Genomic DNA, 14,953 nt, shown 5'->3' with positions numbered 1-14,953 from the left:
GCACATGATGAGCACCAAATAAACACCACGGTCATTATGGCATCAGAGATACTATGGGCCGGAGTCAGAAGTCCATTTCTCGGTCCTGGCAAGCAAACATTCCCAGAGCACACGAATGGCTGCCCTGTCACCATCCTCATTAGGCAGCGATTCCCACTCGGAAAAGTCCCACATTCCTAGCAACGAGGCCTGTGATAGAGAAGGCAGCAAGAGCTTCGATGGCTACACGGTGACTACTGGGCAGCGGGCTCAGCAGGCCCAGCCAGGGGCAGTTGCCCAGAGCCCTCCCCTCCCCTTCCCTCCTGTCCCAGTCTGATCTATTTAATTAACAGTTCCTCTTCACCAGAAGCAAGAAGAGGAGGTTTGTGGCAAAACTGGTAAGTGGGAACACCCATCCAGAGCCCACCCCAAGTCTTCTCCCACTGTTGGGTATGTGGGAAATGGGCCAAGGTCTGCTGGGTGACTTTAGGCACGTCATTTCATTTTCAATCATCTATTGAATTGTATCAGCGTGGCTCAGTGGAAAGAGCCTGGGCTTCGGACTCAGAGGTCATGGGTTCGACTCCCGGCTCTGCCACTCGTCAGCTGTGTGACAAGTGACAGTTACCTCATCTGTAAAATGGGGATTAACTGTGAGCCTCCTGTGGGACAACCTGATGACCCTGTATCTCCCCCAGCGCTTAGAACAGTGCTCTGCACATAGTAAGCGCTTAACAAATACCAACTTTATCGTTATTATTACTGTATGCAAAATGGACTAACCGCTTGGGAGATTATAACGTAACCAGAAACGTATGCATTTCTTCCCGCAACGAGCTCACAGTCTAGAGGGAGAGACAGACATTAAAATAAATTAATGGATAACTAAATAGATAAATTATAGATATATACAGATGCAATAGTAATAATGATATTGGTATTTATTAAGCACTTACTAGTGCTGGAGTAGGAAAAAGAAAATCAGATTGTACATAGTCCCTGTCCTGCATAGGGCTACCTCATTTTACAGATGAGGTAACTTGGGCCCAGAGAAGTGAAATGACTTGCTCTAGGCCAAACAGCTTCCAAGTGGCAGAGCCAGGATTAGAACCCATGACCTTCTTACCCCCCGGCCCGTGTACTATCCACTACACCTCTGGACCTCAGTTACCTCATCTGTAAATTGGGGTTTAAGACTACGGGGCCCCCTTGGGATAGGGACTATATCCAACCCGATTTGCTTGTACCCACCCCGGCGCTTAGAACAGTTCCTCGTGCACAGTAAGCGCTTAACAAAAACCACAATTATTAGGGAGACCCCTGAGCACCCTGAGATCAGTCGCTGAGGGTGAGGGGCTCCTTGCAGCCTGTTTGCCCAGATCTATGCTTCCACCCGGTCAGATTGGCAGACCAGTGCCAAAGCAGTGTGGCTCAGTGAAAAGAGCCCGGGCTTAGGAATCAGAGGTCATGGGTTCTAATCCCGGCTCAGCCGCTTGTCAGCTGTGTGACTTTGGGCGAGTCACTTAACTTCTCTGTGCGTCAGTTACCTCACCTGTAAAAATGGGGATTAAAAAGTGTGAGCCCCATGAGGGGCAACCTGATCACCTTGTATTCCCCTAGCGCTTAGAACAGTTCTTTGCACATAGTAAGCGCTTAACAAATACCATCATTATTATTCTTATTATTCCTAGCAAACCTGGCAAAAATCTGCCATGGCCTCTTGATTCCAGAACCTCATCCCAAACTTCTAGGTGATTCTGGAGAGCCCTATCTCCCCGGCTCTCTCTGCCTGCCAATCCAGATGGAATGTGCTGGCCATGTCCCATTTCCACGGGAATGTAAACCAGGAGCCGGGGGAAATAGCTCTGTGCATACCAGGAAGCCAAAATATAATGGAATGGGAAAAGAATTATAGTCAGGATTTCCTCTTCCCATTTTTTACCTTTATGGCTTCTTCTGGGTAGGACAACGTTCCATTTCCTGATCATGGGTACCTCTGGGTGACTTCTCGGTCAGAGAGAATGGACAGTCACGGTGATTTCTAACTCAACTCGACCCGATCCTCCATCGCGGTGGCCCGTCTCCCCTGTGAAATGGGAAGCTCCTCCAGGCACAATGTCTTTCATCTCCACCATATGCGCCCAAGTGTCTCGCGGTGTTCTGCACAGAGTGAGTGCCCTTAGAATGAATCCCACCACTTTGGTATCGTCCTCCACTGCTCGCTTCTTACATGGGAAGCAGCATGGCCTAGTGGATAGAGCACAGACCTCAGAGTCAAAGGGACTTGGGTTCTAATCGTGGCTCTGCCACTTCTCAGCTGTAAGGGCTTGGGGAAGTCACTTCACTTCTTTGGGTCCCAGTTCCCTCTTATGCAAAATAGGATTAAGACTTTGAGCCCTATGTGGGACAGGAACTGTGTCCAACCCGATTAGCTTGTATCTACCCTAGGGTTTAGAACAGTGCTCGCACATAGTGCTTAACAAATACCAAAATTATTATTATTACGAGCGATCTTCCACTCAAACCTGCTGATTTTTCCTCATGAGCATTTGGCAGAGCAGCGCCTCTCTCCTCACCCCAACAGCTATTCCTCTGACTCAGGTGCCCATCATAACACTATTATTATTATTATTATCATAAAATTATCATTACATTATTATCATAACACATCATAACATAACATATTATCATCATAACATTATTATTATTATTATTACACAATTGGATTATTGCATTGGATGCGTTCTGGTCTCCCTGCCTCCAGCCTCTCCCCCACTTTGGTCTATAATAATAATGTTAAGCACTTACAATGTGCACAGCACTGTTCTAAGCGCTGGGGGCGATGCAGGGTAATCAGGTTGTCCCACGTGAGGCTCACAGTCTTCATCCCCATTTTACAGATGAGGTAACTGAGGCCCAGAGAAGTGAAGTGACTTGCCTACAGTCACACAGCTGACAAGTGGCAGAGCCGGGATTTGAACCCATGACCTCTGACTCCCAAGCCCACGCTCTTTCCACTGAGCCACGCTGCTTCCCATTGGTCTATACTCCATGCCAGGAACGCTTTTCTGAAGCTTCGCTCAGCTTGCGTCCCCGTTCTTCAAAACTTTTCAGTGGTTAGCCATCTTCGATGCTGAAAGTAAAACTAATTTCTACTCAGACTGGTGGCTAGGAGGCTTTCAGTGCAGGGCGAGGGAGGAGAGAGGTGGCCAGCCAGTCACCGAGGAAAATTCATTCATTCATTCAATCGTATTTATTGAGCGCTTACTGTGTGCAGAGCACTGAACTAAGCAATTGGAAAGTACAATTCAGTAATAAAGAGAGGCAATCCCTGCCCGCACCGGGCTTACAGTCTAGAAAGGGGGGAGACTGGCATCAAAACAAGTAAACAGGCATCAATATAAATAAATAGAATTATAGATATGTACTTATATACACAAGTGCTATGGGTGGGGAGGTGGGTAGAGTGAAGGGAGCGAGTCGAGGCAACGTGAAGGGGAGGGGGAGCTGAGGAAAAGGGGGGCTTAGTCTGGGAAGGCCTCTTGGAGGAGGTGAGCCTTCAGTAGGGCTTTGAAGGGGGGAAGTGGGATTGGCAGATTTGAGGAGGGAGGGCGTTTCAGGCCAGAGGGAGGACGCTGGCCATGGGTAGACGGCAGGATAGGCAAGAAAGAGGCACAGTGAGGTGAACACCAGAGGAGTGGAGTGTGCGGGCTGAGATGTAGAAGGAGAGAAGGGAGGTGAGGTAGGAAGGGGCAAGGTGATGGAGAGCTCTGAAGCCGACAGTGAGGAGTTTTTGTTTGATACGGAGGTTGGTACGCAACCACTGGAGATTTTTGAGGAGCAGGATGACATGCCCAGAACATTTCTGTAGAAAGATAACCCGGGCAGCAAAGTGAACTATAGACTGAAGTGGGGAGAGACAGGAGGTTGGGAGGTCAGAAAGAAGGCTGATGGAGTAATCCAGTCAGGACAGGATGAGAGACTGTACTGATGTGGTAGCGATTAGGAAGGAGAGGAAAGAGTGGATCTTGGCGATGTTGTGAAGCTGAGACCGGCAGGCTTGGGTGACGGATTGGATGTGTGGGGTGAATGAGAGAGTGGAGTCAAGGATGACACCAAGATTGAGGGCTCGTGAGACAGGAAGGATGGTTAGGCCATCCAAAGTGATGGGAAAATCAGGGGGACAGGGTTTGGGAGGGAAAATAAGGAACTTTCACTTAGACATGTTGAGATTTAGGTGGTGGGAGGATATCCAAGTAGAGATGTCCTGAAGGCAGAAGGAGATGCAAGCCTGGAGGGAGGGAGAGAGAACAAGGGAGAAGATGTAGATTTGGGTGTCATCCACATAGATAGGATAGTTGAAGTCGTGGGAGTGAATGAATTCTCCAAGGGAATGAGTGTAGATGGAGAATAGAAGGGGACCAAGAATTGAACCTTGAGGTACCCCTAAGTTTAGGGTGTGGGAGGCAGAGGAAGAGCCCACAGAAGAAACTGAGGAGACTGTCTCTATCTGTTGCCGACTTGTTCATCCCAAGCGCTTAGTACAGTGCTCTGCACATAGTAAGCGCTCAATAAATACTACTGAATGAAAGGAGCGGCCAGAGATAGAAGAAGAACCAGGAGAAGGCAATGGACATTGTCAGTGAAGTCGAGGTTGGATAATGTTGCTAGGAGAAGGGGATGGTCCACAGGGTCAGAGGCAGCTGAGAGGTCGGGGAGGATTAGGATGGAGTAGGAAAACACCAATCATGGAAGAAACTCAGGCCAGCAGGGGATGGGGATAGGTCTGGAACTAACTCCCATCGTTCCCCAACTCCATCAGAACCCAGTCCTCATCCTCAGGGACTTCCTAAAATCCCGGCTCGTCCAACAGGCTTTCTTCAACTCATGCTCTGGACTCTAATTCTGATCAGCACTTCAGCCATCCCTGGCACATACATGGTTATTTACACGGGCTTGGGAGTCAGAGGTCATGGATTCGAGTGGCGGCTCTGCCATTTGTCAGCTGTGTGACTTTGGGCAAGTCACTTAACTTCTCTGTGCCTCGGATCCCTCATCTGTAAAATGGGGATTAAGACTGTGAGCCTCAACCTGATTCCCCTGTATTTACCCCAGTGCTTAGAACAGTGCTCTGCACATAGTAAGCGCTTAACAAATACCAACATTATTATTATTATTTGTATTTATATGCACACTGATACAGTACGGCCAACTGGAAAGAGCAAGGGCCTGGGAGTCAGAGCACCTGGTTTATAAACCCACTTCCATCACTCAATCAACCAGTGCTTACTGTGAATGCTTAAAGTGTGCAGAAAATTGTACTGAGTGCATGGGAGAGCACAATACAACAGAATTAACAGCCCTGTTTCCTGCCCACAATGAGCTTACAGTCTGGAGGGGGAGATGGACATTAAAATAAGTGAATAATTCACTTCTTCTTGCCTCAGTGTCCTCATCTGTAAAATGGGGATTCAATACTCTGTTGATCTCCCACTTTAATGATAATAACTATGGTATTTGTTAAGTGCTATGTGCCAAGCACTGTTCTAAGCCCTGGGGTAGGTACAAGGTCAGCAGCTTGTCCCATGTGGGGCTCACAGTTTTAATCCCCATTTTACAGATGAGGGAACTGAGGCACAGAGAAGTTAAGTGGCTTGCCCAAGATCACACAGCAGGCAAGTGGTGGAGTCGGGAGTAGAACCCACGTCCTCTGACTTCCAAGCCCGTGCTCCTTCCACTGAGCCACCCTGCTTCCCTCACTTTCACTCTGATTTCATTTTGAAATTATGAGCTCCATATAGGACAGGGACTGGGTCCAATGTCACTATCTTGTATATACCCCGGTGCTTAGTGAAGTGGTTGACACATAGAAAATATACGATTATTAATTGTTATTATTACGATGATCATTCTTTGTATGTCTGATGGCTCCCGACTATCAAACTGAGGACTTACTGTATGCGGAGCACTGTACTAAGTGATTGGGAAAGTACAATTCAACAGAGAAGCAGCATGGTGAGGTGGATAAAGCACAGGCCTCAGAGTCAGAAGGGCCTGGGTTCTATTCTTGGCTCCGCCACTTCTCCGCTGCGTGACCTTGGGCAAGTCACTGCACTTCCTCTGTGCCTCAGTTATCTCATCTGTAAAATAGGGATTGAGACTGCGTGTCCCACATGGGACAGGAACTGTGTCCACCCCCAATTCGCTTGTATCCCCTCCAGAGCTTAGAATAGTGCCTAGAACATACAGCTTAAGAAATATGACTATTATTTTTATTACTACCATTATCATTATTATTAATAACAGAGCTATCCTTACCCACAAGGAGCTTACGGTTTACAGGCAGAGACAGATATTAAAACAGAATAGGGTTAGGGGAAATAGTAAAGTATAAGAACATTGAAATCATTAATTGAAGGCTGGGGTGAGTATCAAAGTGCTTAAGAGGTTCACGGCCAAGTACACGGTTGATTCACAAGGGTGAATAGAAATCAAGGGCTTAGTCAGGGAAGGCCTCTTGGAGGAGATGTGATTTTAGAAGGGTTTTGAAGATGGGAAGCGTGGTGAACTATTGGATATAAGGGGAGAGGGAATTCCAGGACCAGGAGGATGTGGGCAAGGGATCGGCGGTGAGATGGACAATCATTCAATTGTATTTACTGGGCGCTTACTGTGGGCACAGCACTGCACTAAATGCTTGGAAGAGTAAGAAATAACAATATAACAGGGTTGATAGAAACGTTCTCTGCCCATAATGAGCTTATAATCTAGAGGGAGAAACAGACATTAATATAAAGAGATAAATTATCATTATGTTCAGAAGTGCTAAGGGGCTGACTGGGCAAAATCAAGCTACAGAGAGTAGGATGGGATGGGGGCCACATAATAATAATAATAATTATAGTATTTGTTAAATGCTCACTATGTGCCTGGCACTGTACCAAACGCTAGGGTTGATATAAATTGGGTTGGATACAGTCCCTGTCCCACGTGGGGCTCACAGTCTCAATCCCCAGTTTACAGATGAGGTAACTGAGGCACAGAGAACATCACACAGCAGACAAGCCCAGGAGAGGCTGGGGGTGGCCAGGACCCTTCCCACCCTGCAGGGGAACTCAGGAAATTAGCTTGGAGCTGCCCTGGGAGCCCCTTAAATCCCCATCGATCTCACCTGAGTACGTGCCTTGAGCTTGCTCATAAACACTTAGTACAGCACAATGTCCTCAGAAAGTGCTCTCTAAGTACCATCACTACTTCTGTTGGGTGGGATTCCTTCATTCATTTGTATTTACTGAGCAACCACTGTGTGCAGAGCACTGTACTAAGCCTTTGAGAAGTACCTTTCAGCAACAAACAGAGAAATCTCTGCCCGCAACGGGCTCGCAGCCCAGAAGTGGGGAGACAGATCAAGTTGGGGATGCTCAGGTCAACTCCAGCAGATTCGAGGGAGAATTTAGCTATAGAATTTCGAGACATTTCAGGTCCCAAGCCAGTAGCTAGATAATTTAGGATGGGAGCAATCTATGTTTTGGAGCTTACGAGATCTAGACCATTTGTCATCAGAGGTCTGACCTGAAACTTGATTCAAAGAAAGGTAGGCAAGCCCCAGACCAACACTTTAGTTTTGGTGAAATGGGATTTTCGTTCCACTCCCGGCCCAACTGGGATTCGTGATATCCAAGTTCTGTCTCAGTGGCAGGTTTAATACATTTTTGGGGTTTTGGCATTTAAGTGCTTACTACGAGTCACACACTGTATCATGCACGGCGTTTGATATAATATAATCAGGTCAGACACAGTACTTCTTCTCCCACATGAGGTGAAGAGTCTAAGTAGGATGGGTAACACCGCCATTTTACAGATGAGGGAACTGAGGCCCAGAGAAGTTGTGACTTGCCCTAGGTCAACCAGCAGGTGACAGGGCTGGGATTAGAACCCAAGTCCCCTGAGTCCCAGACCAGGGTTCTCTCTGCTCTCGGGCTTGAAATTTCCCTAGGAGCCCCTTGAGACCGACTGAAATGTAGAGTAGGAAGCCCAGAGAAGAGAGCTGTCCCTAAACCCTGCAGGCAGGAGCAGGAAGGCTAAGAGGGGTGAAACAGCATGGCGTAGTGGATAGAACACGGGCCTGGGTGTCAGAAGGTCATGGGTTCCTAAACCGGCTCCGCCTCTTGTCAGCTGTGGGACCTTGGACAAGTCGCTTCACTTCTCTGGGCCTCATTGACCTCATCTGGAAAACGGGGATTGAGACTGCGAGCCCTACACGGATTGGGTCCAACCCAGTTTGCTTATATTCACCTCAGCGCTTAATATAGTGCCTGGCACATAGTAAGTGCATACAAACACTAAAATAATAATAATTAATTATTATTAAGCGACTCATCTAGTCTGAGTCAAAGCGGTACAGAGTTATGTGGGACTGATCAATTAATCGATAGTACTTATTGAGCACTGACTATGTGCAGAGCACTGTTCTAGGCTCTTGGTAGAGTACAACAGAATTAGCAGTCACGTTCCCTTATACTGAGTGTTTCCCACCATATCCTTCCTTATTTTCCTCTCCAAATCCCTGAGCAACTTGTCTTATACCAACAGCCTCCACTTCCTCTCCTCCAACTCTCTACTAGCTCCAAACTGGCTTCTGCCCCCTTCGCTCCACAAAAACTACCCTCTCAGGAGTCACCGACGATCTCCTCCTTGACAGATTCAATGACCTCTATTCCAACCTAATCCTCCTTAGCCACTCGGCTGCCTTTGACACTTTGGACCACCCCCTTCTCCTGGCTTTACTGAAGCTGTCCTCTCCTGGTTCTCCTCCTATCTCTCTTGCCACTCATTCTCGGCCTCTTTCACGGGCTCTGCCTCTGCCTCCCACCTTCTAAGTGTGGGAGTCTCTCAGGGCTCAGTTCTGGGTCCCCTTCTACTCTCCATTTGCACCCCCTCTCTCTCTCGGAGAGCTCCTTTGCTCCAACTACCATCTCAATGCAGACGATTCCCCAAATCCACCTCTCCAGCCTTGATCATTCTCTTTCTCTACAATCTCTTACTTCCTCCTGCCTTCAGGACAGCTCTACCTAGATATCTCCCTAACACCTCAAACTTAACATGCCCCAAACAGAAGTCTTCATCTTCCATCTCTTTATTTTCATTCATTCATTCATTTAATAGTATTTACTGAGAGCTTACTATGTGCAGAGCACTGTACTAAGTGCTTGGAATGTACAATTCGGCAAAGATAGAGACAATCCCTGCCCAATGACGGGCTCACGGTCTAATCAGGGGAGACGGACGGACAAAAACAAGACAACGTAATCACGATAAGTAGAATCAAGACATGGATGGGCAACCACTGGAGGTCCTAGAGAGATGGGAAAATATGGACTGAACATTATCGTAGAAAAATTATCCAGGCAGCTTCTCATCATCCCCTCATTCTCTCATCACTGTAGACAGCACCATCATCAGAGTATTGTACTAAGTGCTTGTGCCAGGTACCGTACTAAGCACTGGAATAGGTACAAGATAATCAGGTTGGACACCATTTCCAACGCACGTCGGACTAAGTTGGCGGGAGGAGGGTTTCCTCCCTATTTTGCTGCTGAGGTAACTGAGGCACAGAGAAGTTAAATGACTTGCCCATGGTCACTCAGCAGGCAATTGGTGGAACTAGAATTGGCGCCTAATTTCTCTGACTTCCAAGCCCATACTCTCTCCATTAGGCCACACTGCTTCTACTCGTGGAAGAATACAATAGTTTGTGGACTTGATCCCTGCACTCAAGAAGCTAGTGAGGGACATGCCAATTCAATATAATCTAGTCAAGTGACCTCCCAATACCTAAGTGACAGTTCCCCCTTTCCTTAAAAGCCCACCAGTAGCAGAGACTAGGAGGAGAGGAGACTGCAGTCCTGATTCCGAAGAGTGCCAAGATAAACTGGAAAGAAATGGATCCCTCTTTGTTTGTCAAGACCACCGGGACAATGTGGAAGAATTCCGTCCTCAACGAGGCCGAACCCAAGAGTGACAGGGTCAACCGGCCTGATAGCTGCATTAACCTCTTTCCCACTGGAAGTTATTTTTTTATTGGATGACATTTGTCAAAATGTCAGCACCGGAGCCATCCCCTTCCAAGGAGTCGTAACGAAACCTTTCGTCGGCACCCAAAAGAGCAGTAATTAGGAGAGGAAAAACAGCCACCGGCCTAGACAACCTCGAAGGTTTAATCGGAGAATTTCCACCCAGGTCTTCATATAGAAATCATTCATACAGAAATGCCCCCTTTCCACCCCTGGATCCCCCCCCCCCCCCGCCCCCGGTCTGGATCCAGGTTACCCCTCCCCCCCCACCTCCTCCACACACCGACCAGCCTGAGGTCTTTCCCAAGGCAGCCTCATGCAATATTAATTACATTCCAGTACTCCACTGCTCTCGCAGCTGACATCCAGGAACCTGGAGAGGATTAATTATACCTCACGAAGCTCACTCCTGCCTCCCAGTTAAAACCCAACTCCCTGTTACAAACGAGTTTGACCTTTCCTCCCCCACGGGGTCTGGAATTCCTTCTCCGGGGCTGAAGCCGTGGCCGAAAAGCAGGCTCATTTGCTAACGAGGCCCAGTACGATCTCCAAAGGAGATGGGAATGAAAGATTTATCTTATATGGCTGAAAGAGGGGGCAGGCACAAGTGAGCGGGGAGAAAGTGAGGAGGTAGGGAATAGGGTGGATGTATTTTTTTTTTTCCTGGACTACTTTAGAAGGAAAAGCAGAGTGCCCCAGAGAGGAACAGATTCCCCTTTGACAAGGAGATGTATTACACCTGCACATTAATGAGATAATAAAAGTCGCTGAGGGAACAGACAATGTCCTCTAACACCTGCAACAAAAACAGAGTCCCAACCACCGTAAAGGGTTCTAATTGAATTTCTGACAGCACTGCAAGCTTGGAACAGAGCTTGCTAAATACTGTAGATAGAGGAAGCCCGATTAGATTCCCTGTGCTACGTGGAGAAGGATCCAGGAAAGACCAGATAAGAGTGGGAAAGGGTGGGAATCTAGCCCAACCAAAACCTAACATACTGGAAAGAAACCTCATGATGAGCACAGTCCTAAAGAAAGATGATTTAATGTTCCACTGAACAAATTCAATCTTCAGCCCCCACATTTTAGAGCCTCACCCTCAGAATGTGAAGCTCCAAGTTGTTCCGAGCATGTACAGAACGTGGGAGTCCACCCAAGTGGTGGAGACCCCTTCCACCATCTCCCTGATTAATACTTCCATTTCCTCCTCGCTGAGTGACAGTAACAGCCTCCTTACTTGTCTTCCTGGTTCCAAGTTTTTAGCATCGGCAATCTCTCCTCAGTAGAGCAGCTTGTATTGCCGTTCTAAAATGTCAGTCAGAGCCCATCGCTCCCCTCCTCAAAACTCGCCCTTGCCTCCCATTTGTTTCTCGTCTGAAACAAAATCTGTAGACTAGATTCTTCGGCGACTCTCTTCCCCTCATCCACCTGCTCATTTTTCCTGCTGCACCCCAGGTTGTGCTATTCAACTTTAGACTGCGAGCCCCATGTGGGACAGGCTGTGCCTGACCTAATCGCGTTGAATCTACCCCAGTGCTTAACCCAGTGCTTGGCACATAGCAAGTGTCAAGAGAGAAGCAGTGTGGCTTAGTGGACAGAGCACGGACCTGGGAGTCAGAGGACCTGAATTTTAATCTTGTCTCTGCCACTTGTCTTAAGGGTGACCTTGGACAAGTCACTTAACTTCTCTGGGCTTCCGTTACCTCATCTGTATAAAGGGGATTAAGGCTGTGAGCTCCATGTGGGACATGGATTGGGTCCAATTTGATTAGCTTGTTTCTCCCCTACTGCTCAGTACAGTGCCTGGCATATGGTAAGTGCTTAACAAATATAAAAAAACCCTGAACAAATATTATTATTGTTATTATAATTATTAACTCCCCATAAAGGCACTCTTCTACCTGCCACTGGCTCCCGACTCTCCCATCTCCAACCTGTCACTTATGCTTTCTCCCTTTCAAATTCGCCAAACTGCAGCGCCACAGTTCAATACTCTTTAAAAAGCCACCTCCTCTAGAAGGCATTCATTCTCTGATCTCCATCGCCCCAGCCACGTCATCATCTCAGCTCCATCAGCACACATTGATTCGTCTCTTCATTTACGTGGTACGTATTTACACCCTTGGATTTATCATTATACATAGTCTCTCTTCACCGTGGCATAAGTCTCGGTTCATCCCTAACACGAGTTCATCGCTGGCACTTTGGGTTAGAGGCTTTTGAAGAGGTAGGGAGTGCTCTTCCCACAACCCCCACCTGCCTCTGAGTACCTGCTTCTGCTTCTGTCCACCCCTTCAGGCTTTATCTACTAGTTTTGGTCTCTCTGAGTCAGGGTAGGACCTCTTTGTACTTCTGTTTCTGCTCTACGGAACTTCTTTGTCCATCTCTGTGCCTCTGGGTATCTTCAGACACCTCTTATTTTTGGTTTGTTTGTTTTATGGTATCTGTGGAGCATTTACTATGTGCCAGGCACTGTACTAAGCGTCGAGGTGGATATAAGTTAATTAGGTTGGATTCAGTCCCTGTCCCACACGGGACTCACAGTCTTAATCCCCATTTTATAGATGAGGTCACTGAGGCCTAGAGAAATGAAATGACTTGCCCAAGGTCACCGAGCAGACAAGGGGCAGAGCCGGGATGAGATCCCAGGGCCTTCTGACTCACGAGCCCAGGCTCTATCCGTTAGGTCGCGCTGCTTCTCGGCCTCCCTGACACCGCTGGGATCCTCTGCATCCAGACAACCTGAAACTGGTAGGTTCTAGTTCATTCAATCATATTTATTGAGTGCTTACCGAGTGCGGAGCATTGTACTAAACACTTGGAAAGTACAATTCAACAATTCCTGCCCATAAATAAGACGGACTGACTACTTTCTATGTGCGTATTCGGTGACAACGCGTGCTATGTGAGGCTGGCCATCCATGAATACCAAGGGGCTAGGAGTCCCAGATAGGTAGCCTGTGTGTGCCATGATCTAGGTGTCCCAAATAATCAAAGAGCCAGGTGTCCTTGACGCAGGTAGTCCGTGTGTACCGAAGTGCTAAGTGTCCCAGACAGGTTGTCTTTGTGTACCAAGGTGCTAGGTGTCCCGGACAGACAGTCTGTGTGTACCAAGATGCCATGGTGCTCCAGACAGATAATCTGGGGTGCTAGCCACTCCCGAGATCTAGGAGTCCTATACAGTCTGCTTATGCCAAGGGATTAGGAGTCCCCGACAGCTAGGATTCCCAGACAGATAATCTGTCTATGTTAGTAGGTCCCTGACAGTCTGCGTGCCAAGTTCCTGACAGTCGAGTATACATCAATTGACAGGAAAGCTCAACTGTCAAAGCCTTTGGAATGGGCCACTGTTACCGCTCAAAAGAGGCTAGGACCCAGACTTCAGATTTTTCATCCCAAAGCTCATTTGCTTGGCCTGTCACCCTGGGAATGTTCACTTCTCACCCGAGATTAAATTAGATAATCGTCTTACTCTCTTTTCGGGACAGGCAGGGCTAGGTCGGGACTGAGAGATGAAGGGGGGCATTGTTTGATGGGGTGGTTTTAAAAGACTTTCATCTGCTCTTAGATTTCTGCCTAAAAGGCCCCATTTATGCCTGTATATACGGGATGGAGGAGAAAGGGAAACGTTTCCCCTCGCAGCCTCCCTCCCCAGGAAATACGTAGTCTGGACCCACAGAGGATCAGGTTTTAAATCAGTAAAACCCGAGGAATTTGGAGGGCGAGCAAATAAATCATCATCTCTTCCTGATCCAGTCAGTGAGATTTATAATCAAATTGGTTTTTTTAAAAATGGTATTTGTTAAGCACTTGTTATATGTCAAATACTGTTCTAAATGCTGGGTTAGATACAAGTTAATTAGGTTGGACACAGTCCCTGTCCCACATGGGGCTCACAGTCTAAGTAGGAGGGAAAGAACTGAGGCAGAGAGAAGTTAAGTGATTTGCCCAAGGTCACACAGCAAGCAAATGACAGAACCAGGATTAGAACTCAGGTCCTCTGTCTCCCAGAACCACGCTCTTTCCACTAGGCCACACTGGGAAACCACGGGACCTAGTGGTGGGAATCCATCCATCAATCGATGGCATTTATTGATTGCTTCCTATACGCAGAGCGCGGTACCGTTTGGGAGAGTATAATACAAAAGAATTAGCAGACATGTTCCCTGCAGGGAAATATTGGGAATTGTTGGGAAGGCCAGGGTCCTGAATTTGTGGGGCTTTGTGGACTATCTTGGTTCTCCCTCCTTCCGTGCTGCTCAAACCAGTGTGAGCCCCCATCGCCGATGAAAGATTTGACTTCCACTGTGGAAAACCACCCCCAAACACTTCTAAGAGAACTCATCTCACAGCATAATAATAATTCGGTATTTGTTAAGCGCTTACTCTGTGCAAAGCACTGTTCTAAGCGCTGGGGGATACAAGGTGATCAGGGTGTCCCACGTGAGGCTCACAGTTTTCATCCCCATTTCACAGATGAGGGAACTGAGGCACAGAGAAGTGAAGTGACTTGCCCACAGTCACACAGCTGACAAGTGGCAGAGCCGGGACGTGAACCCGTGACCTCGGGCTCCCAAGCCCGGGCTCTTTCCACTGAGCTATGCTGCTTCTCTGAGACCACATTAGATGCCATTCCTGTCAGTTCTACTTCACAACATCCCTAGAATCTGCCCCTTTATCTCTAGCCCAACTGTTACCCTGCTGGTCCAACCATTTATTTATCATATTTCCATCTTGCCGACCGCAACGACCTTCTCTCTGACCTCCCTGCCTCCAGCCTCTCCCTCCTCCAATCCATACTTCAGTCTGCTGCCAGAATCATTTAAAAACGTTCTGGGCACGCATCTCCCCACTCCTCAAAGATCACCACGGACACCCTTCCATCTGCGTGTCAAACAGAA

This window comes from Ornithorhynchus anatinus, chromosome 2 (assembly GCF_004115215.2).
Source record: "Ornithorhynchus anatinus isolate Pmale09 chromosome 2, mOrnAna1.pri.v4, whole genome shotgun sequence".
Taxonomy (NCBI): domain Eukaryota; kingdom Metazoa; phylum Chordata; class Mammalia; order Monotremata; family Ornithorhynchidae; genus Ornithorhynchus; species Ornithorhynchus anatinus.
The sequence above is the reverse complement of the archived record's forward strand: the minus strand, read 5'-3'. Positions refer to the sequence as shown.